The 22,223-nt window shown below is 38.4% G+C and overlaps 1 long non-coding RNA gene across 1 annotated transcript; it reads right to left on the minus strand.

Moving 5' to 3' along the window:
• Positions 1-1,030: 1,030 nt before the first annotated feature.
• LOC127501052 (uncharacterized) lies at positions 1,031-20,719 on the minus strand. The gene is made up of 3 exons (XR_007926494.1): positions 20,674-20,719; positions 3,723-3,854; positions 1,031-1,296 (listed from the first exon to the last, which is right to left on the minus strand). It is a non-coding gene; the product is annotated as an uncharacterized LOC127501052 (long non-coding RNA).
• Between the last annotated feature and the right edge of the window lie 1,504 nt (positions 20,720-22,223).

Here is a 22,223-nt window from a genome sequence, read left to right on the forward strand (position 1 = left end):
GTGGTGGCTCTTGAAACACTGACTCCAGCTTCAGTCTACTCCTTTTGAAGCTCTCCTATATTCTTAAATCGGCTTCGCCTGACAATCTTCTCAAGCCTGCGGTCATTCCTTTCACTTGTACACCTTTTCCTACCACACTTTTTCCTTCCAGTCAACTTTCCATGAATATGCTTTGGCACAACACTCTGCGAACAGCCAGCTCTTTCAGCAATGACCCTCTGTGGCTTACCCTCATTGTAGAGGGTCTTGATGATCGTCTTCTGAACAACTGTCAAGTCAGCAGACTTCCCCATGACTGCTGTTGGGATTACTGACCTAAACCCAGTATTTATACCCTGAGAATGGTAATTTAATAGAACTTGAAATTAAATATTCTAATAATTTGAGATACTGATTTTTTATTTTATTTTGATGAGCAGCAAACTGTAATCATCAAAATGAAAACAAAAAAGTCTGGAAATATTTTACTTTACGTCTAATAAATCTAGAATATATTTAAGTTTTACTTTTTGAATTAAATTACAGAAAAAAAAAAACAACTTTTTCATGATATTCTAATTTATTGTGATGCACCTGTATATAGTTCCTTTAATCAATATCAATATTTAATCAATGACAATATTGATTGACACAAACAGTGTATATTTTGGTGCTAGATGTGTTAGATGTATATTTTACAAGATCCTAAAGGCTATAACAAGAGAGCTTTTTTTACCCATATGCTCTCCTTATTCAGCAGTTATTGAAAAGAATATCCACGTTATTATCAAAATTAAAAATTTTCACTGGAGTTCACAAAGTGACAGGAGAAGTACAATGACCGGGAGGAAACATGTTCGGTTCACTTAGTTTTGTCGTGGCCACGAGATATTCATTTGTGGGAACGTCATATTAACTCGTGGGAAAGTGATAAGTTGTGGCCTCGAGATCCTATATTGTGGGAATGATATATTTTTCTCATGACCCCGAGTTAAATGCATAAACAACCTGCATGACAATAATATATAAGAATATGACGTTTTTATTTCCATCCATCCATCCATCCATCCAGTTTTTAAAATCTTTATTCAAATGTGCCACCACATATCTCGTTTTACAATATTTCTATGATTAAACCTCATGCACTGTTCGAAACCAAAAATCCAAATGGAAACAAGAAACATGAAAGCTGCTCCTCCTGACAACCATAGAGGTGTTTTTTCTTTGCCATGTTCACACTCCTGGATCCACAGCAGGTCCCTTATCAGAAGAAGGCAGTATGCATCATTCATGAGTGTTACGGAGCTGTATAGGACACTAGGGAGAACGGGAGAATGAGAGGGAAGAAATGTTGAGCTGCTGTCTAACAGAAATAAGGAGACGCTGTGAGTGAGACCAAAACAAAACATGCTGCACTGCCAAACAGCACAAACACATACATATCAGACAAAATTTGAAAGTGAGCAAGAGTGGGGATCACATCCTCAAAGAGAGACAGTGGGTAATTTGACTCAAAGATAACTTATTTCTCAAGAGGAAGACAGGCCCACATTCATGAAAACTGAGTGTTCTCATCAGTGAGCACTTGCTATGATCGATAGTTTTTGTTCTTGTGCAGCCAAATTCTCTGAAGAACACCCTCCCATTTACATTATTTTTTAGAATAAGACAATATAAATATTTAGATTAATTCATAAAAATAAAAACTATTATTCATGCCCTCTGACCCATAAGTAAATTCAACAAATTTCCCTACCATCTGAGCATTTTAAGCTTGAAACACCACACCTTCATGTTTTGGCGAGCTCTGAGTCAACACAGCTCCATACCTCACTAAACTACACTTACTGAAACCAGCAGCAGATTGAAGGAGTAATCAGATGTTCTCACAGGAAACGTTGTTGTATTCGAAAGCAGCTGGAAAGTAGCGCAACTGTCGAACAGAATGCAAGAATCTCTTTTTTAAGAACAAAGTTAATCAAAGAGATTCTATATTTTTGACATGCCTCCATATCTGATTTGACTATAAGTATAAATGAATTGATCAACTGATTTGAGCTTAAAATTTTTAGCTCTGTCTATCATGCAAAGTGATTGCATTGCTTCAGAAGGCTTGGAAACGGCAAACTACTGTGTTACTTATGTGACTACTGGGAAGTGGTATTTCTTTTCAGTGGTGGCATTGAGACCACGGTATATAAAAAATGTGCAACAGGTTTTATCGTACAAATAAATGGCAGAATAAAACCTAAAGCAATTGGCTCATTAATACAATCCTCTATGGCTTGACAGGGAATAGACCGGGATGAACTTTACTCTAGGGATGTGAACAGCCTGACAGGATTTTAATGAAACAGTCCTATGATCTGTGAGAATGAAGCTGAGTAACCTTTATATCTCTGAAAACCTCTGCAGGTCGCTGAACCCATTGGAAATGTTTTTTTTTATTATTATTATTTATCATCAGTAAACTCTTAAAGGGGACATGATATTTTAAATAATTTTAACATGTTCCTTGGAGTTAATATAAAGTATTAACAGCATAATTTCTTTTTTGCATGCGCAAAAAAAAAAAAAAAAAAAAAAAAAACATATATATTCACAAAATTCTTTTTAACCCTCATTCTGACCTTTTTAAAATGATCTGTTTTTAAAAGGTGGCTCCTTGGCTTGTCACTAAACGGCCACAGATATGATTGGCTAATGTCATTGCATGAGAAAAAGTATCAACGCCCCCTCACTACTGCATGTAAGTGTTTTGAAAACATTATCTATATAAAATGTCATTTACAGACAAAGCATTATTAAATTCTTTACTTTGCAATGTAGCAGCTGTCAGATCCAATATAGTGTGATGCTTCATTTTTCAACAAAAGTTTTTGCAAACTCTCCATTACACACTGTGCCTTGTGTGACCTGAGACAGCAAAAAAAAAAAAAAAAAAAATAAATAAATAAAAATAAACAATCCACGTGTTCCTGATGTGGGTGTCCTTCAAAAGTCTATATAGAGACACAAAGATGTTTAAACATGATGCGTCAAATCTAAAGTCCTTTTACTCTTCCATTTGTCCTGTTGTCAGCAACTCAAGCTTCAAAATGTCAGAAACAGAGGTAGAGCCAGGAGAGGTGGAGACCCAGACAGAGGTGAGGAAACTAAGACCCAGGGTGACACCAGTGGACTGGAGAGCCAAGGAGGAACCATAGGCTCACGGGATCGAGATGTTGACGTGGGCTGGGCAGACCGAGGCGGGGCCAGTGGGAGTGGAGTCGGAGGAGCTCGGTGGAGCCAAAGGGGTATAGGGACAAGGCACAGCCAGAGGCCCAGAAGTCCACAGTGCAAGCAGGGTGACACTTGACTAAGGCAGAGCCAGAAGGACAAGGGAGCTGGTGGAGCCTGAAGGACTGAGTACTGACATAGTCGATGTCATAAAATATTCCCATCAGGGTCTGGGTCAGCGGTAGGCTCTGGCTCATAGTCTGTGGTGGGAGTGACATGAGGCTGAATGGGCTCGGGGTCCGGGGTGAGGGGAAAAGCAGAGTGACTGATGAATTCCTCCCCCACAGTGAATGAGGAGCCACCCTTCACTAGAACCAGTTCTACAAAATCTTGTAACCTCCCTCAAGGACCATCAACAGGCAGGGGAACAAGTTGTTTAATGTGGGGATTTAAACCAGTCCAGTAAAAAGAAATAAGTGCACTTTCGGGGTAGAGTGTTTGGTAAGCAAGGTCCAGGAACTCACTTGTGTGGTCCCCGAGGGAGTGATCATCTTGGGTGAGGTGGAGGAGGCAAGCAGCGGGCAGACCCATATTCACTCCTCCTTAATTCCTTGTTCTGTACAGTAGGTTGGTTCTTCTATAAGGTGGTGTGGTAGCTAAAGCACACAAATAAGACTCAGGAGTTAAAAAACATAAACAGTATTTATTTAAATAAACAAAACATGCAGGAGATCACTGGAGAATAAATAACAGGAACTTAGGAGATTGCATACCACACATGAACAAACGAGAGCAGGAGTAAATGAAACACAGGACTTTAAATACACAGGGAAAACAAAGGAAACTAGATGAGGGGTGAATCTAATCAGTAACAATGGCAACTAAATAGGGAGTAATCAGGGACTAAACTGAAAGAAATTTCAAGAAACAGAAAAACAAGAACAAATTGATAACTAAACATAACTCTTAAACTTGCCAAAAGTAAGTAAAATTAGATTTTTCATGTCATGACCCTTTTAATAGATGTTACCCGTCTACTATATTTACTATATTTATTTACCTGCTAACTGTCACTGGGGCATGAGCAGATCAAAACATAAGAATGAGATCATATGAAATCATAAAAACAGCCAACAATTCGCCAAAAACTAAAATATTTATGAATTGCCATGAGATTGTGTTGGTCCTGCTGCTGTGTTGCAGTGAAAAGTCAGCAGAGACGGACAGAGCACTGGGATTTAACAAAGTCAGATTGTGTACGAGGAAAGCCTATTTGAGTGAAAGTATAATCTTATTTAATATTTCCAAGTGACCTCTCCAAATCCTTATTCACGACCTACATTTGCCCATTGTCTTTCCATTCTGTTCCAAAAGGTGTGAACAATCCAACGCCTTGGTTATATTTACCTGTTAAGCACGTGGGATGAAACGGAAGTTTCTAGAGGTGATGATACTTTTAAACTACTATATATATATATATAATACTAAATATAATTTATACTAGTGCTCACAATGCTTGATTTCACAAGTATAGGTTAGTTTTAAAAATAAGTATTGTTTTACTGGATGCACATTTTTAATATTTCAATTGAATGCAATCATTGATAATACTATTTTAAACTAAAAATGCTAAAACAATTACAAGAGTACAATGATTATTCAGTTTTAAAACAATTGTTCAGTTGTAAAACCCTCAAAATGTAGTGTAGAATCAGTGTCACTGATTACATACTATACTGATTCAGTGACAGTGTGCAGGGTTGTAAGGAAAGGACATCATGAAAAAAAGCATGCAAAAGACTAATTTGCATTTTTCAGAGGTACCATCACCAAGCTCTTCATTATCTTACACATTCATTTTGGATCTATCCTAGCACAATTTATACATTCCTTTCGCTATTTTCTTCATCTTCTATTCCACAACTAACAAGATCCATGTAAATTATTTGCTTCCCATTTTTGAATATCTATTCATTGGTAATTGGTGCTGTGGCCATCATCCACATTTAGCCATGAATGAGGAGACCTGGCCAAGGCACCTCAGAGAAGTCACTTGTTATGCAGGGACTTCATAGTGTGTCATTTCATCTTTTCTTTATGTGAACACTCATGTATGACACCATCTCATTAATCTCCACAGGCTTCTCGTGTGGGAGGTTTTTGATTGACAGCTGCCATCAGAAAAAAAAAAAAAAACAAGGCTTAATGGAGAATGTTACAAAGAGTGTGAGGACAGCTTTGTTTTCCAAGAATTGACAACTCTTAGAATGCATAGAAACCTTCAAACTGAAATCCTTTTATGGAAATGACCCAATATGACCTAAGACACAGTCTTCTGATCATGTGATTTAAAAATGGCACGATTGCATTTGTGCATGTTATTTTTTGACAGACATTAATGTTTTTATATTCAAATGATGTGGATTTTGAAAACAGATTGACCGTATGGTAATAATTACTTATTTCTTAGCAGGCTAGTATTCAGTGAAGTGATTGATGACCTTGAGTGTGTTATGTTGAAGGTTTTAGTTCTAATATTCCAACTGGCAGCCAGTCTAAGTTTATGACGAACGTGCAAGAGTAAGAGGTGAATTTGAATGAATTTTGGGAATGAATTGTGGGTCATTATAAACTATGTTGGAGACATTCTAAATCCTTTTTGCCTAGTTCATTATACTTATTTTACAGAATAGGTGGAGCATGGGTCCAAAAGGATTGAGCAAAGGAGCAAAGAACCAAGGCTGTTCAGAGAGCTAGGGTGGTGCCAGCAGATCAAGGAACCAGGGCAGAGCCGGCAGAGCATGGAGCCAGGGTGGAGCCACAGAACACTATGGTAGGGATGGAGACCACTACGGTGGGGCTGGCGGTTTTGAGACAGGAACCTTAATGATTTCAGGTACGGTCTCCTTGATCGTGACAGGGGGCACAGAGAGTTCAGAGACATTTTTTGTGGCTGTAACAGAGCCAATATGAGGCACAGTGAGTTCAGGGACAGCCTTTGTGGCCATAACAGAGCCGATAGGGGGCACAGAGAGTTCAGAGCTAACAAAGAGCACAAAGAATTCAGGGATGACCTCCTTGGCCGTGTGAGAGCAGACAGAGAGTTCAGGGATGGCCTCCTTGGCCGTGACAGGGCAGAAAAATGGTTCAGAGATGACCACCTTGGCCATGACAGGGCAAACAGAGGCTTCAGAGACAGTACCCTTGGCCATGACTGGAGGAGCTGCAGCAGATGCCACCGACTTGGGGGGAACTGCTGAAATGTGTACCGCCCAAACATAAGATGGCTGTAGCAATCAAAGGCAGTACAGATGACAGAGGAAGGACCTCTGGGCTTGGGACCACTGGACTTGGGACCACTGGATTTGGAACTACCAGACTTGTGACCACCAGGCTTGGGAGCATAGAGACCACTAGACTTGGGAGTGTTGAGACCGGGATGACCATGGCTGGTGAGATCTGTGAAAGATCAAGCTCTGCAGCTGTCGGGGCTTTAGCCATAATGCCCTACCCCCCAAAAATTTGTTTAGGGGATTCTAAAGTGAAACCAATGGGATCCTCCTCAACCTCTCCCACGATGAAGGAGGCACGTTCCACACACTCGCAAAAGGTCCCTTGAGGACCATCACAGAAAATTTGTGTTTTGAGGGGTTCATTAAGTCCAGAGCAGTGAAAAGTAAGGAGAGTATTGTCTCAGAAGTGAGTATAGTAGACAGAACTCTAGAAACTCTCAAGTGTGGTCCTCGAGAGAACAATCACCCTGGCAGAGCAGGATGAGGTGCATACCTGCTAGATCCATAATGTTCAGTTGTTCTGTATCGCGGGGTGCGAGGGAAGGCAGGTGGAAAATTACAAGTTCAGATAACAAAAACACAAGGAACACAAAACCGGCAATGTGTTACAACATCATTCAATTTTACTAGGGTCAGTAAGATAGAAAAAAAAGAAAAATAAATAGATAGTATTATTCAGCTAGGATATATTAAACTGATAAAAAAAAAAGCCATTTTAATGTTACAAAAAAATAAAAAAAAACTTAAACAGAAAGATAAAATCATTCCATACTTTCCTCACTTCATTAGGCAGCACAACCTTTTTCAATTACTACTACTACCAAAAAAAAAAAAAAAAAAATTGCTTTTTGAGTACCAAATCAGCACATTAGAATGATTTCTGAAGGGTCATGGGACACGTGACAATAGATGTGTTACAATAGAATAGTAGCTGTTAATTGTTAAATATGTTTTTCCTCAAAATTGTCAGTGGTCAATGAGGGACAGTGATATAAAGCTTCCGAATCCAAGAAAAAACTAAGTACAATCGCTAATACAAAATGTTGAAAAATGTTTCTAACTGACCATCGCTGGTTTGTTGATAATAACTCATAATAATATCAGACTCTAACCAGTAGAAATGTAAAAAGAGTATTTTGACTTATACTGAAGTAATATTTAATTGGCTATCTATACTTTACTCTAGTACATGGTTCATATTTGTCCACCACTGCATATATGGGCTGGTGTTTGCATATGACATTCATGGCAAAAATATGTGATGCACAGCAATTAGCAAATGTGAACAAAGTGTTGGCTACAGCATTTCTAACGTGTGCAGCAGATAATTGGGATTCATACATGAAGTTCTTTCCTCGACTCACACTTTGCCTTCTCGGTCTCCCTCATTATAATGCAACTCTCTGAGTCTTCTTGCAGCATACTCAAAAGGCTATACTTCTGTTCAGTCTGAATCAATGCAGACCCGCTAATGAACTAGTGTTGATAGCTGTCTCTTCAAGGGTTATACAATCCTTAATATAGCTGCAAAATATCAGACTAAGGCATAAACTTGGAGAGAAAACTTCTTAAAAGGGACATTGTTACACTTTACAAAACTTTGAGGAGAGAGTACTAATGCTTTGATCAGACACTGCTTAGTTCGCAATGTTAATTTTCCCTTTGACATGGACTGATTGCATACAGTCCATGTCAGTCTGTTACAGAATATATTCATATTGTGTTTGAGGTTTTAAACAACGACACACTGAATGATGGGAATTGTTCCTTTTTGCAAACACACCTACATTAGTTCAGTTGCCTGCAAATTGCCAACAGAAAATATAAATAGTTATGGCTATTTAAACAATTAGGGTTTAGCTTACAAATCAAAATTATATAATAATCAGTGGGTGAACAAAACCACTACAAAAATCATTGTCTTACACAAATTTCACAAAATCACAAAGCTGAATTTTGTAAAAAATTACAAACAATATCCAAATATCATGAAAACAAGACAATTTATACTAGATAAAAATAAAATATGAAAACTTGTCTTCAGAGAATCTACATAATGTTCATTTTTCTTATCCAATTAACATTATATATATATATATATGTATATGTATATATAATGTGTTATTGTGCATTATACATTAGATATTAAAGCCTTATAAAATAGTAGTAATAATAATAATAATAATAATAATAATGTCGCTGTTGTGTGATATTATTTCCTTTTATCCAATCCATCTACTCTTTTTGAATGTGGTACTCTTCCGTTATAACAGTCCAAACAATTAGACCCCTGTTGGACAAGCTGGAGTCAGTAATCACCCTCAAAAGGGGATTTCAATGGCTTAATATTGTACTGGGAGCAACTAATTCTGTTTATTTTGTATGGTGTAATGATTCCCACTGAATCCAGCACATTGCTACAGTGGATGTTAAATAGCTGTGGTCGATCAAATTTAATTAGTTTAAATCAGAAGATTAATATTCAGAGCCTCCCTGATAATAAACCTTGCCAATGAGAAACATATGTGTTCATAAAGCTCAAGCAGGCAGTACCTTTGATAACAGATAGACAATGTTCACATGCTCCAGTAAATATCACATTAGCTGCACAGATCTTGATTGTTGCTAACCGTCTCGGCAAAGCAATTAAAAATGTTGCCATTGGTAACGGCTGCATCTAAGAGACCTGTGGGCGGGCAGAGGATGTTGGTGGCATGAGCGATAGATCCCTGAGATGGTGCTAAGGTCTGCGCTCTTGATGGAACGGTTTACTGTGCTGCCACATGTTGAGGCTGGAAGGGGTTTCTAATTAATCTACTTGTTACAGTGGCACTGGACAGCAAGTATTCGCTGTATAAACAGATGAAAGCCAAAACCCAGTAGCATTGTAATGATTAACAGTTTACCGGAGCATTCAGTTAATGCTTAAGAAGATATTAAAATCTATAGACCCATAGGAAAGAAATATCTATTTAATATCTCAGTTGTTTCTTCTAGACAGCATTTTAAGACAAAATGGAGACTTTTGTTTATGTCCCCTGCTTCTCAAAGATTTCATCTAAGAAAACAACTCCAGTACTCCAGTGACACACCTGTCTTTCTAGAGTTTCAGGAGATATTTCAGATTTGCCAAGACACCAAAATATGAGCACAAACATTTCTCTTTTCATGAACACATCTGAAAAAAAAAAAAAAAAAGCAGAATAAGCTTTTGCCGCATAAGTGCACGATTCAAGTTGTCTTAAACATGAGACTTTATATTAAAGGTGCAGTAAGAGATTTCTGAGAAACATTGTTGATATTTGAAATCAACCTAAACAAACACACCCCTCCCTCATTTGTCCAGCCCCAAAATGCACAAACATGCAATGTAAGAGTGGACTTTTTTTATAGCTGAATTGAAGCAAAACAATGCTTTGTGATAAATAAAGTGAAGATTACGAATGAACGACAAGGAAGAACAAAAAAAATTAACATACAGTATGTCATGTATTTACTAGAAAAAACGAATACGATGACGGATTATCTTTGATTGCTGAATATTTTTTTGCTGATTAACTAAAAGAATTACCAATAAAGAACTCGGGTACCATTCACATGAAGGACTCTCTTATTCTGCGCACCACACTAATGGGTCGTTCACACCAGACACGACTTGCGCGAATCGTGCTATTCGCGCATAGTTGGACGCATGAACATTTTGAGTTTACTCGCTTCATTCGCGCGTGAAATTCACTTCACAACAGACGCGAATTCACGGCATGAGAGGGGCTTCTGCCAGGCAGCTCGTTTCATTTCTGCACACTTCCTCTGAATAAACACATCAACTCGTCAGCGGGAAAGTAGTTGTAAAATACGGCGAATAAGCTCAGTTTGCCGGCTTTAGCTAGCTTGTAGTCTCTCTCTCTCTCTCTCTCTCTAATATATATATATATGCATTTTTTACAACTTAGATTGTACGACCTCCTCACTCACTTTCTTCCAAGCAAGATCCTTTTTATTCCTGTTTCTATAAAAGTACAAGATGTATTGTACAGCGACAATGATTTTGTCCTCCATTGTTGTTTCTGATTTCTGCCTCCACTCGCTACGTCGTAATCACGTCACTACTAGAGCAAGCTCCTGATTGGTTAACGCGGCGCAAATATTCACCAAAATTCAGATTTTTCAACTCGGGCGATTCGCGCGAATCACGCGTTACGCGCGTCAAACGCCCGAAATGCTCAATTCGTACCGTGTCATTCGCGCGAAACGCGCTGCAGGATGTCTATTCGCGTCTTTGCATTGACTTAAAATGTAAATCACTCACGCTTAACGCTTCATTCGCGTCTGGTGTGAACGCACCATAAGGGCACGCCCCTTTTTTATATTGTGTTCTCATAGCCAATCACAAACAAGGTCAAAAGTCAACTCAAACAAGTTAACAGTATTATTCAATTATACCATTTAGTTACAACAAAGCTTAGACAATAATGTTAATACACAACACTCCTCCCCTGAAATCTGGAACTCAAACATTTTCTTTTTCTTTCTTTTAACACAATTACAAACCACACATGCCAACTGAAAAGCAAAACATTTAACCTTCTTAACCTCATCTCATTTTCTTACAGATCCAATCAAACCGGGGGCTTAACTTGCCTCTTAGGTCTTAGAGCACTTTCCTGAGTGACAGTGGTTGACTCTAACTGCTTTTCACATACAGCATTGTTAGAATCATCATCTCTTACAATGCCATGAGCCCTTGTTTTTAACGCATCCATGTCAATTACATCAGTCTGGAACATTTCATCATTTAACTCAGTTGGCAACAGTTCATCATTTAGCACTGTTTGTTGCAATTCTGACTAAATTGAGCTGGTTTACATGTCTCGTGTACAATTTTCTACACACTTCTACCAAGTATGTAACAGGACCCAGCACCTTTACCACACTTCCCTGTACCTACTTGACACTTTCCCCTCCCCTGTGGTTTCGAATCAACACTTGTTGTTTTGGCAAAAACTGTCTGACAGATTTGCCATGACACTGTTTAGCTTGCTGAGCTGCTTGCTTCTGCTGCATGCTCCTGGTGAAACTAGGTTTCAAGAGTGACATTCGGGTTTTGAATTCCCGCTTTATGAATAACTCTGCAGGCGTTTTTCATGTGGTAGATTGAGGGGTGCTTCGATAACAAAAAAGGAAATTGTGGATACAATGCTGTAAAGACACATTTTCATTCTTTCCCTTTTCCTGATTCCTATCTGCCTGGCATGTCTGACAGGTGCTCACTAGTACTTCTATGTCAGCATCCAGGTTAGGCCACCAAAAATGGCTTCGAGCTAGGGCCTTCATTTTCACCATGCCCTGATGATTGTGATGTAGCTCTGTCAGCATTTTTGATCTTAACACTTCTGGCACGACCACACGAAAACCCCATAGAACACACTCAGATTCCACAGTTAGCTCTGTGTTTTTAAAAAAATATGGCTTTAGTTCATCCTCAGTGACATGTTTTGGCCAGCCATTTAATGTAAAATGTTTCACTTTCTGTAACACGGTGTCCAATTTTGTTTGTTTTGCTATTTCTTGTGCAGATATTGGAACACTATCCAAAAAGGACACTCGGAAACAAAGTTTACTCTCATTACTCTCAACAGTCAGGGGTAGGCGTGACAACGCGTCAGCATTACTGTGTTGCAGGGAGGGTTTATATGTGATGTCATAATGATATGCAGCTAGGATCAGTGACCATCTCTGTAGTCTCGCTGCAGCTAAGGTAGGGACACCTGTCTTCGGTCCAAATATCTTGACCAATGGGTTATGATCTGTATAAAGCCTAAATTTTCACCCATACAAGTAGTCATTAAATTTAGTCACCCCAAAAATAATACTCAGAGCCTCTTTTTCGATCTGTGAATAGTTAACTTCAGTCTTTGTTAGTGTGCATGAGGCATACGAAATGGGCTTCTCTGTACCGTCTGGAAATTTGTGTGAAATTACTGCCCCAACCCCATAAGGGGATGCATCACAAGCTAAGATCACCGGCAATTTAGGGTCATAATGGGTCAGCACTGGCGCTGAAGACAGCCTTGATTTGGTGCGCTCAAATGCACTTTGACATTTTTCTGTCCACTTCCAATCTGCATTTTTGTTAAGCAACTTAGTGAGTGGTTTAATTTCACTTGACAGATTTGGTATAAATTTACCATAATAATTCAGCATGGCTAAGAACGATCTCAACTCTGATACATTTTTGGGCATGGGGGCTTTATCATGGCTTCATTTTTCTCCGGGATCGGGTGCAATCCTTCCGCATCGATGACATGTGCGAGGTACGTTACGCTATTCTGAAAGAAAGAACTTTTTTTTTTTGTTTAGCCTAAGCCCCGTGTTCTTCCAGTCGTTTCAAAACATTGTCTACATTTTTCAAATGCTCGTTGGTGTCTTTTCCGGTTATTAGAATATCGTCCAGATAGCACACAACACCCTCTAATCCTTGCAATACCATATCCATGGTACGCTGGAAGACTGACGACACACTAGCGACCCCGTATGGTAAACGACTGTACGCATATAGTCCCCGCTGCGTATTAACTGTGAGGAAAGGCTTATTCAGTTATACCATTTAGTTACAACAAAGCTTAGACAATAATGTTAATACACAACACAGTACTGTCAAATAAGTCTCACTTACAACGACTTTGTTGCTAAGAACTTATTTTATTGAACAGTTCGGAACAGACACAGTCTCTCTCTCTCTCTGCCTCTAATCTTAAGTCACGCCCCCTCTTACTCTGAGCTATTTTTATACACTGATTAGGTTGTCAATCAACACATGTAACTACTTCATCTCTATGACAAGTACACAAGAGTATATAGAAGCAAGAGTTCATTGTTAGTTGCCAGCAGCACACCAGTGCCAGACAAACAATGACACTCAAAATTGTCCTGTTATTAGCTAACATTACAACAACGGCATATTTTGGTTCTGTAAAACATGGCAAAACCAATGTATGGAGTCATCGTACTCATCGTACTCATACGAACTCATGTATGGAGCAGAAACAATGCAGCCTCTGTATCCGTTTTCAGGCCTTCCTGCTTAGGTCTCTCCAGCACTGGAAAGATAATCTAATATTAGTGTGGGTCCTAAAGTTCTTGTCTGATCATATCCCTTCTTTTTCCAGTGATATTACTCTGACCTTTTCTCTTTTGTAATGTCTCCCAGCCATCTCTCTTCTACGGAGCCCCACTCATGACATGCAGGGGAAAAAAGTAGGCTAAATCGTGCGCACAATTTAATAATTCATTCCCTCAATTTGCTAAATCATGCGCACGATTTATAAATCGAGGGAACAAATGAGTTAATCGTGCACAAGTTTTAGCAAATCAAGGGAACGAATAAGTAAATCGTGCGCACGATTTAGTAAATTGAGGGAACGAAATAGTAAATCATGCGTACGATTTACTTTTTTTACTTGCATGTCATGTGCGGGGCTCCATACTCAGTCTTTCTTCAAATCTCCCTCTTACTCACTCACTCACACTCTCTCTCTCTCTCTCTTCCCCCATCATGAGTGTATATGTTACCGGCAATGTGTGAAATCCAGAATTGTATAGAATGCCTAGGGAATATATAGAATGCCTGCACTTTGTAGGCAAAGTATGACATGGTTTATATTTCACACATTTCCTAGACATTCTATACAATGCTAAAGGGCCAGCCGGCTTGTCATTCTGTATAATACCTAGGTAATGTATAGAATGCCTAGAAAAAGTATGCAACATAATCACAAAAACCAGACATTTCATACTTTGCCTACAAACTTCACGCATTCTATATATTCCCTAGGCATTCTATACAATACCTGCTTTTCACACATTGCTGGTTAACATACACATGCCCTAACTGCTGATTGGCTATAAGTGTGTTGTGGTGCTCGATCTATTCGACATTCAACAGTTGTTTTTTAGAAATCGCTTACTGCACCTTTAAAAGCTTCAAATTAAATTGTAAACCTACATGGCTTTACTGTCACATGTGTGTGTTGAGATGCATTTTTCTCAGGGCGCAACATCTCATGGTAAATGGTAAAATTCATGCAAGTATTTCCATTTGCTTAAAGGATTATCCTGACAGCAAGCAAGACTTTGTTTAACTTCACAATGAACGAGAGCCTGTGTTGTGCCAAATTCTGACCCCTGCTAGATTATTATCACCCTAAGTCCCCAGTATATGTATAGGTTTGGGATTATTTGGGGGTGGGGTTAAGATTAGGCAACCATGTAGCAGCCTCAACAAGGGTGGTAATAATTTGGCAGGGAGTTAAAATTCAGCACAACACCAGCACGTACATGTGTGTCAAATAGACAGTGCAGATTGCAATGGGAGCCCTTTGTATATATTCTGCCCTTCTAAAGACTAACTCCTAAGGTTTTGGTCTGTGACCGCCATAAAAATTCCTCAGGACCTCCAGCAGCAGTGGGTGAAACAAAAAGAGAAACCTTAAAACTGATGCAAACTACACAAATCCATTTCATACTTACTCAGAGAAATAAATATTCTCAGTGACAGTTATTTGTAATGCAACATCTTAGACAAACTCAGCTGTTACTGTACAAATGAATGAATACATGACAAGAGCTTCAATCTTTATCCATATTGTTTGGACTATTTGTTTAGAATATTGCCAAAGGTATTCTGGTAGTAGTTTAGAAAGTGATAAACACATTGGTAAACTTTAAGACACTTTAAAGTCTTCCAACTTTGTGCTTTATGCAAATAAGTTCCACAGAGGAAAGAAAGGTGGGCCACACTGTGTGTGTCCCCTTGGATGCCAGCAGCCAATCACAGCATTGGAAAGGAGAAGTGCCAAATTCTAATCTCCTCCTCATCAGAGAGGGATAAAGGTACCATTTCAACAGACACTCCTTGTTCTGAGTCCTGGCCTGCGAAGCTGAGACATAACATATACCGTTTTGAGTCTCCAGTTCAAGAGTGAGACATTAACAGATACATTTGGTGTTCTGAGTCTCAGGCCTGCGAAGGTGAGACTGTAACAGATACACCGTAACATTCTGAGACTCTGGTTCTTCCAGAGAAAAAACAACAGATCCCATGATCTGAGTCTGTAGCTTGTGAGACAGCCACAGATACGACCACATTCTGAGCCTTCAGCCTGTGAGGAAAGAGACATTAACAAACACTACATTCAGAGTTTTCATTCAGCGAGACAGTACTGACTACAGAAAGACAAAAGCGGATTGACCAAGTTCTGAGTGTCTGGCCCAGAGAGGCAGAAGACACACAGAGACATTTGCAACAAGGTTAAGCTCAGGAGAGCAAACCTTCACTTCAATGTACCTTCGTCTGTGTGTTCCAGATTGTTAAGGATTTTCTGCACCTATGTCAGGACCTCATCTGCGTGTTCCAGATTTTAGGACCCTTTGGTGCTCCAGGAGATCAGCATCCCACAGAGCTTCATGTTCAAGGCTGTTGAAACAGATTCTGGCTCCTCTCCCCACTGCATTGTCACCCAGCACAACCAGTGGAAGATGTCACCATCATCGGAATGCTCGCTCAACCACATGGAACTTAAATATCACTTAACCAAACCTCTTTCCTGAGACCTTGGCATTGTTGTATATTATCAGTATATGATTTTCTAATTTACATTAGATGTAATACAATGTATTTAATTTATTTGTTTGATGCATAAATAAGGTTTATGAAACAACAGTTTCTCTTTCCATAAGATAACGTAACTCTTCCATAGCCACACCCAACTTTATCACTTGAATTTTATGCATCTTACGCACATTATTCCTTTATGATTCATGGTATTCATTAAGTAGTTGTGTTAGTTGTTCTTGTTTATCATTTTGTTAATAAAACTTTCTTGTGATGGTAATACAGAAGAGGCTCTACAAGTTAGCAATCTCATCAATCTTTCAGATATATCAGATGACCAACTCCCTCCACTTTACATTAATCCTAAATGATTGAACAGCCCCCTGTTGGGAGTGTTCTCATACTACCAAGGTAAAAGACCTTGACTGGAGCCCTAAACAAAGAGAAGGGGAAGGTGGTCATCTCATGTACTCATAACCACACTTTAAGTGATGTGTGATCAAAAAAAAACGTGAGCAGTGACATGAGTATCAATCAATATATTAATTAGCGTCCTTAGATGGGCGAAAGTAAAATCACTACACTCACCTCAGTGGACTGAGTGTTAAATTGCCACTGGCAGCAATACTGACAGACTTTTTTATTCAAAGACAGACATAAATAAACAATGCATGTTTCAGGGTATATATAAATATTATGTCTGAATACCTACTAACAAGAGCTAGATTCACAAAACATTCTCAAGAATAAAATTATTCTTATCTGTTATTTTCTTATACTTTTCATAAACAATTTCATAAACCATTTGTGACAAGAATGTCCTACCTGCCTGTCAACGTTTATATTTCCATACCTCTGCGCACCGGTCACAGGTCACACTGATTTATGCGATTCTATCTTAGCAACACTATCAATGCCGGAATAAATCTGCAGCAGTCAGGTGGTACAAGTCAGAGCTCTTTAATTTGTTTATGTTCATTATTATTGTGATGTTATGTGCTTTGAGACATGAGGTAATTTAATGCCATCTCATGAAGCTTTGCAGACTCAGCTCAGGCTGTGCGCGTTCATGTGTTTTGGAGAAGGTGTGGTTTTGGAGAGTGTTCTGAAGGGAGGGATAGATCTACGCTTTCAAAGCTAGCTTGCTATTGCTAGCCTCTCTGAAAATTGCCTACTCTACTTTTAAGAATAAAGTTAAGAATATTTTGTATCCCCCCCCCACCCAAAAAAATAAAATAAAAAAATAAAAGCAATTGTAAGAATGTATCGTTTAAGACTGTTCTAAAGACAAAACTTATAAAGAATTTGATTTCCTACAAAGAACGTTCTTAATAATCATTGTAAATAACCTCTTTAAGATAGGAAAATCTCCAACTTGTCTTAAATATTGTCTTATTTTGATTATTATAGTAATCTGCAAATAATATAAGTGTGATTGTGCAAAAAGATGGCCTTTGAGATGGTTTTAATTAAGTTGATGAGTGAGTCTTTGCAAGAACCACCACAAAACCAGATAACACATTTTCTTCTTAAGAAAAAAAAAAAAATGTTCTTAAGAAAATATTCGAGAATTTTTCAAGAACTGCACTTTGTCTGCAATGGACTGGCCATCTGTCCTGGGTGCTTTCCCCTGCCTCTGGCCTAAGAAACTGGGATAGGCTCCCTATGACCCTAGAAGGTTATATAAGGATAAATGAATGACAATGACAAAATTTCTTAACTTTTTCAAAAGAACCTGTGAATATGGCCCCAGGGTGTTATTTTTAGTCTCCTGAGCCATAAAAGAGCAACCTTCAAGCAATGCTTTCCTTTGCGAAGACAATTAAACCATTAAACATCTATGTGGAAACGCATATTTCCTGCAGATATAAAAAAAATATATATATATATATATATTTGTGCGAGTATTAGTCATGGTACAATAGCTGTTAAAGCTCAGTTGAATTACAATGTTGACTCTGACTAGTAGATGTAACAATCAAGTTGTCCAGTCACAAAGTATTAAAAATACACAATGTCCACTATTATTTCAAATGTCACTGCCTTTTTTGATGCTTCAGATGCACCCTATGTATGTACTAAACATGTGAATGCATTACAGTCACGGTGCACCTCTATCACAGTTCACAGAGTACACAGAATTCACAGGGTTCACAGTCATATGTGCTTTGCAGTAATAAGTAGTGTAAGCTAACAGATGGAACCTAAAAAGGGTCACTATTAACTTCCCATGTGAAGCCTCTCTGAAGAATAACACAGGATATTTTTAGTCTAAGGCCCATCAGTCAGTCACCCAGCATCCATTTGTGACCAGCAGCAACCTTATCCTTATTCCTGAAGCAGCCATTCCCCATGCAGCTCCTGTTCCCCTTTTCCATTCACTTGTTTTCCTTTCTTTGTTTTTCATTATGAACCTAGTTTATGCAGGAAGGCGAAGACTTAATAGATAGTGGGCTACTTCAAAGCACTCCACCTGAAAGGCCATCATTCACCGGCACTGAATTAGCATTAGCGAGAGAGCTTGTGTGATTATGCGACACGCTCCTCCCCATGAAAACAGAGGAGGTAATGGAGCTCTTCAACGCTGCACAAATCATTTTGCCAGAATGGAGTTGGACGCAAGAAAACATACTTAGCGTGTGATGGATTCATCGATAGAAAACTTAATGCGGAAATAACTAATAGTGATGTCAACTTAGCCAGAAACATTTGCAAATGTGCTTGCATTCTGGGCAAGAAGAGATGTTGGTATTAAATGCATTTATCCACATGTTTTATTACTGCCGAGCTGTACTGAAAATTTGATAAATAAGCTGCTTAGATATTTTTTAGCAATAAAGTAATAACTAAATCAGCCTATGATCATCTAAAGCTGGGGAAACACTTAACAACTAGCTAAACCATTCTAAGACTGAGCTCAACACACAAAGACTGTTTCCTTTGACTGAAGCAGATTTGAATACTTACACACGGAATTTAAACATCAACTGTAAACACCGACTCAACACAACTGGCTCTGACTCTGCATGTTTCTGATATCACACTGGCTTCCAATGTCATTTCTAATCAATTTTAAAGTACTTGTAATTGTATATGTAAAGGATAATCCCTGGCTAGGTGTGCATCACATGATTTTAATGCACAATGTGGAGGCAAAGAACTACCCAAGGCAAAGAGGAGTTACCACCTTGTTGCTGTGTAATATAAAAACAGCGACATCACCACCACTATTTAAAATGTAGCAATTCACTAGTGAAGCTTATTTATTAATTAAAGTCACAGGGCAGCATTGACAAGTTTCTGTGCTCCTGAATGTTTCTGTAGTGTGCAGCGCGATCTCCCATCTCTGTGTGCAAGTGATGTGTGTTTGTTTCAGTGAAACACACGCATACACGTCACTTTATACCAGTAATTTGTACCCAATTCTGTGCTGTCTTTGTCTTGACGATAGCGTGAGCCAATAACACCCACGCTGTGAAGGAGCATATCATTGGTTTGACTGACTTAACTGATTTATACGACTGATTTAACGAGTATGCCCATCACTAAACTAGTCTGTTTATTTTGTCTGTTCATGAATGAAATAAACGAATCTGGCATCTCGTTTGTGAACGTGGATCTGCTGGGTGACCACATGAAAAGGAGCATGAGGACAGAAAGGATGAATTATACATGTGAGTGATACATTTGATACTGACACATGTGACACTGACAATACATTTGAATAACAAGACTGATATTTATTTTAGAAAACTCCTGCTCAGCTGTTCACACATAGAGGAAAAATAGATCTACGTTCTATATAGATCTTGCCATTTGTGAAGAAAACAATTAGAATATATAATTTGTAGACACGCAAATTGTAACAAAGGATAATAAGGCATGTTGCAATGAATATATAAACGATGTTCTTTTGTCGCCACCTACTGGTGTAAATTTGTAAAATATATCACTGAACGAATCATTGAACGAATCTGAACGACTCTTTTTAGTGACAGATATTTGATGAACAGAAATGGAATAATGAGTCCCTGTATCTGTGGCAGTGGCGTGCAGTGGTGTTCTAAAATGAGGAGGCAAATTTTTTATTTATTTATGAATCAATGTCAATTCATGTGCATTACTCTTAACGTTGACACATCTTCCTTGTTAAATGAACATTACTTTACATTACATCAAAAAAGAAAAAAAGAAACCAAATACAATTCTATTTTGTAATTTTACATTAACAGTGTATTGTAATTTATCAAAACCAAGTCAATCTCATCAAGTTAGTGTTTTAAGCATTTCTACATTCATTCCAAAATAATAACTAAAGGCAATAATAATTTAAACAATATATTTTATTTGTATATTGATGTTTTTCTTTTTAATAGTCAGCTAAGGCTATTTTGGATCATCAGTCATGCTCCGTAAACACCGTCTGTCACAGACACGAATTGTATTTTTAATTTCACCAAGATGATTGCACTAAAAACCCCCGCAGTCATCGTGTTTTCAGTCCATTTCAAGTTTGATTTTGACGTGACATAAAGCAGTGATATCTAAGTGGGTGAGCTGTTTACTTACTTTTCAATTAGTCTTCCCATTGACGCCATCATTTGTTCTTTCAAACTGACACGCGGAACGTGCACGTCAACAAGAGGTGGGATTTATCGCACAAACCAATCATATCCAATCCTAACCAATTACATCCAGTCATAGCGCGATGGAGACATTGCCTCCTCTCACGTGACTTTCCCCCATTCATTCTCAATTACCCCCCACAAAACCCACCGCACGCCGGGGGTCTGATGGTTTTCCATGGTTTTCTATGAAAGCAAAGGGAGGCATGACTCCTGCTGTAACTTTACCTGCGGGTGTCGCTGTTGGGCAGTGTTCCTTAAGAAATACGAGTGACTTGCGCTCTTTTTAATGTCATAATTTGTAATATTTGTGTTGATTATATGTAATATGGATTATTTTCTCATCCTATTTATTTTTGAGGAGGCACTGCCTCCCTTGCCTCCCTTGCCTCCTCGGAGGAAACGCCCCTGATCTGTGGCCACCAGCTGCTTTAAGTACTAAAGTGCATCTCATCCTCATGGACTGCACCAGACTTTCCAGTTCTTGCTGTGAGATGTTACACTCTCGAACACGGCGGACATTTTGTTACATGTGATTTGGCACTGCAAGAACGTCTCCTTGTAGTGCTGTCTTGCTCTGGCCACATCTGCAGTCCTCATGCCTTCCTGCAGCAGGACTATGGCATGTTCACACTGGTGATCAGAGACCCTGGACATGGTGTTTTTCAGAGTCAGTAGAAAAGTCTCTTTAGTGTCCATTTACATGACACCATTTTAAACTAAAAATGGAAAACTTTTTTTTTTCGGCTATTCATTTACACGACAACAGCATTTTGGTGGCCTAAAAACACACACTTTTGAAAACAGGTTTCAAAGCGCAAGTTTTTGAAAAAGATACCATTATTGTTTCCGTGTAAACAGCAGAAATGCAAATTTGTGAAAACAATGACGTCGAGCGCATGCGTATTACGTGTTCAGCCTATAATAGGCGCATAGTGTTTTTTTTTACAAAGTGACATCACCAACTACTGGCCTGGCATGCATATTGCAGCTTTTTAAGTTGTTTTCCTGGATCTGTGTGAACATTTTCACAACGTTGTCATCTGTAAGGAAAAAACGCAAAGTTCGTAGTACATCATTGCTGTGTAAACATATCCTAAGTGTCCTAAGTTATTGGAGCTGTAATTAATTAGAGATTGTTCCATGGGTGCATGTGCAATAATTGTTTATGGTTGATTGAACAATCATGAAAAACATTGTTTAAACCCTTTTCAATAAATATCTGTAAAGCTTATTTGGATTTCACAAAATTATCCATAAAATACAGTATCCTGAAAAAGGGTTATATTTTGTATGTTAAAGTTTAAATAATTCCATTCTGAAATTGTCTTACCAAAATAAAAGATTCCTTTCAGTACATTTATATGAGGACAAAAAAAATTGTCTTCTTTCACTCTTCTGGACCAAAAAACAAAAAAATCAAGGAAAAAATAAATAAAGAATCAAGCAGTAAACACTGTTTTTCATGGATAGATGGATATCTTGATTATATAT

The sequence above is a fragment of the Ctenopharyngodon idella genome, chromosome 19 (assembly GCF_019924925.1).
Source record: "Ctenopharyngodon idella isolate HZGC_01 chromosome 19, HZGC01, whole genome shotgun sequence".
Taxonomy (NCBI): domain Eukaryota; kingdom Metazoa; phylum Chordata; class Actinopteri; order Cypriniformes; family Xenocyprididae; genus Ctenopharyngodon; species Ctenopharyngodon idella.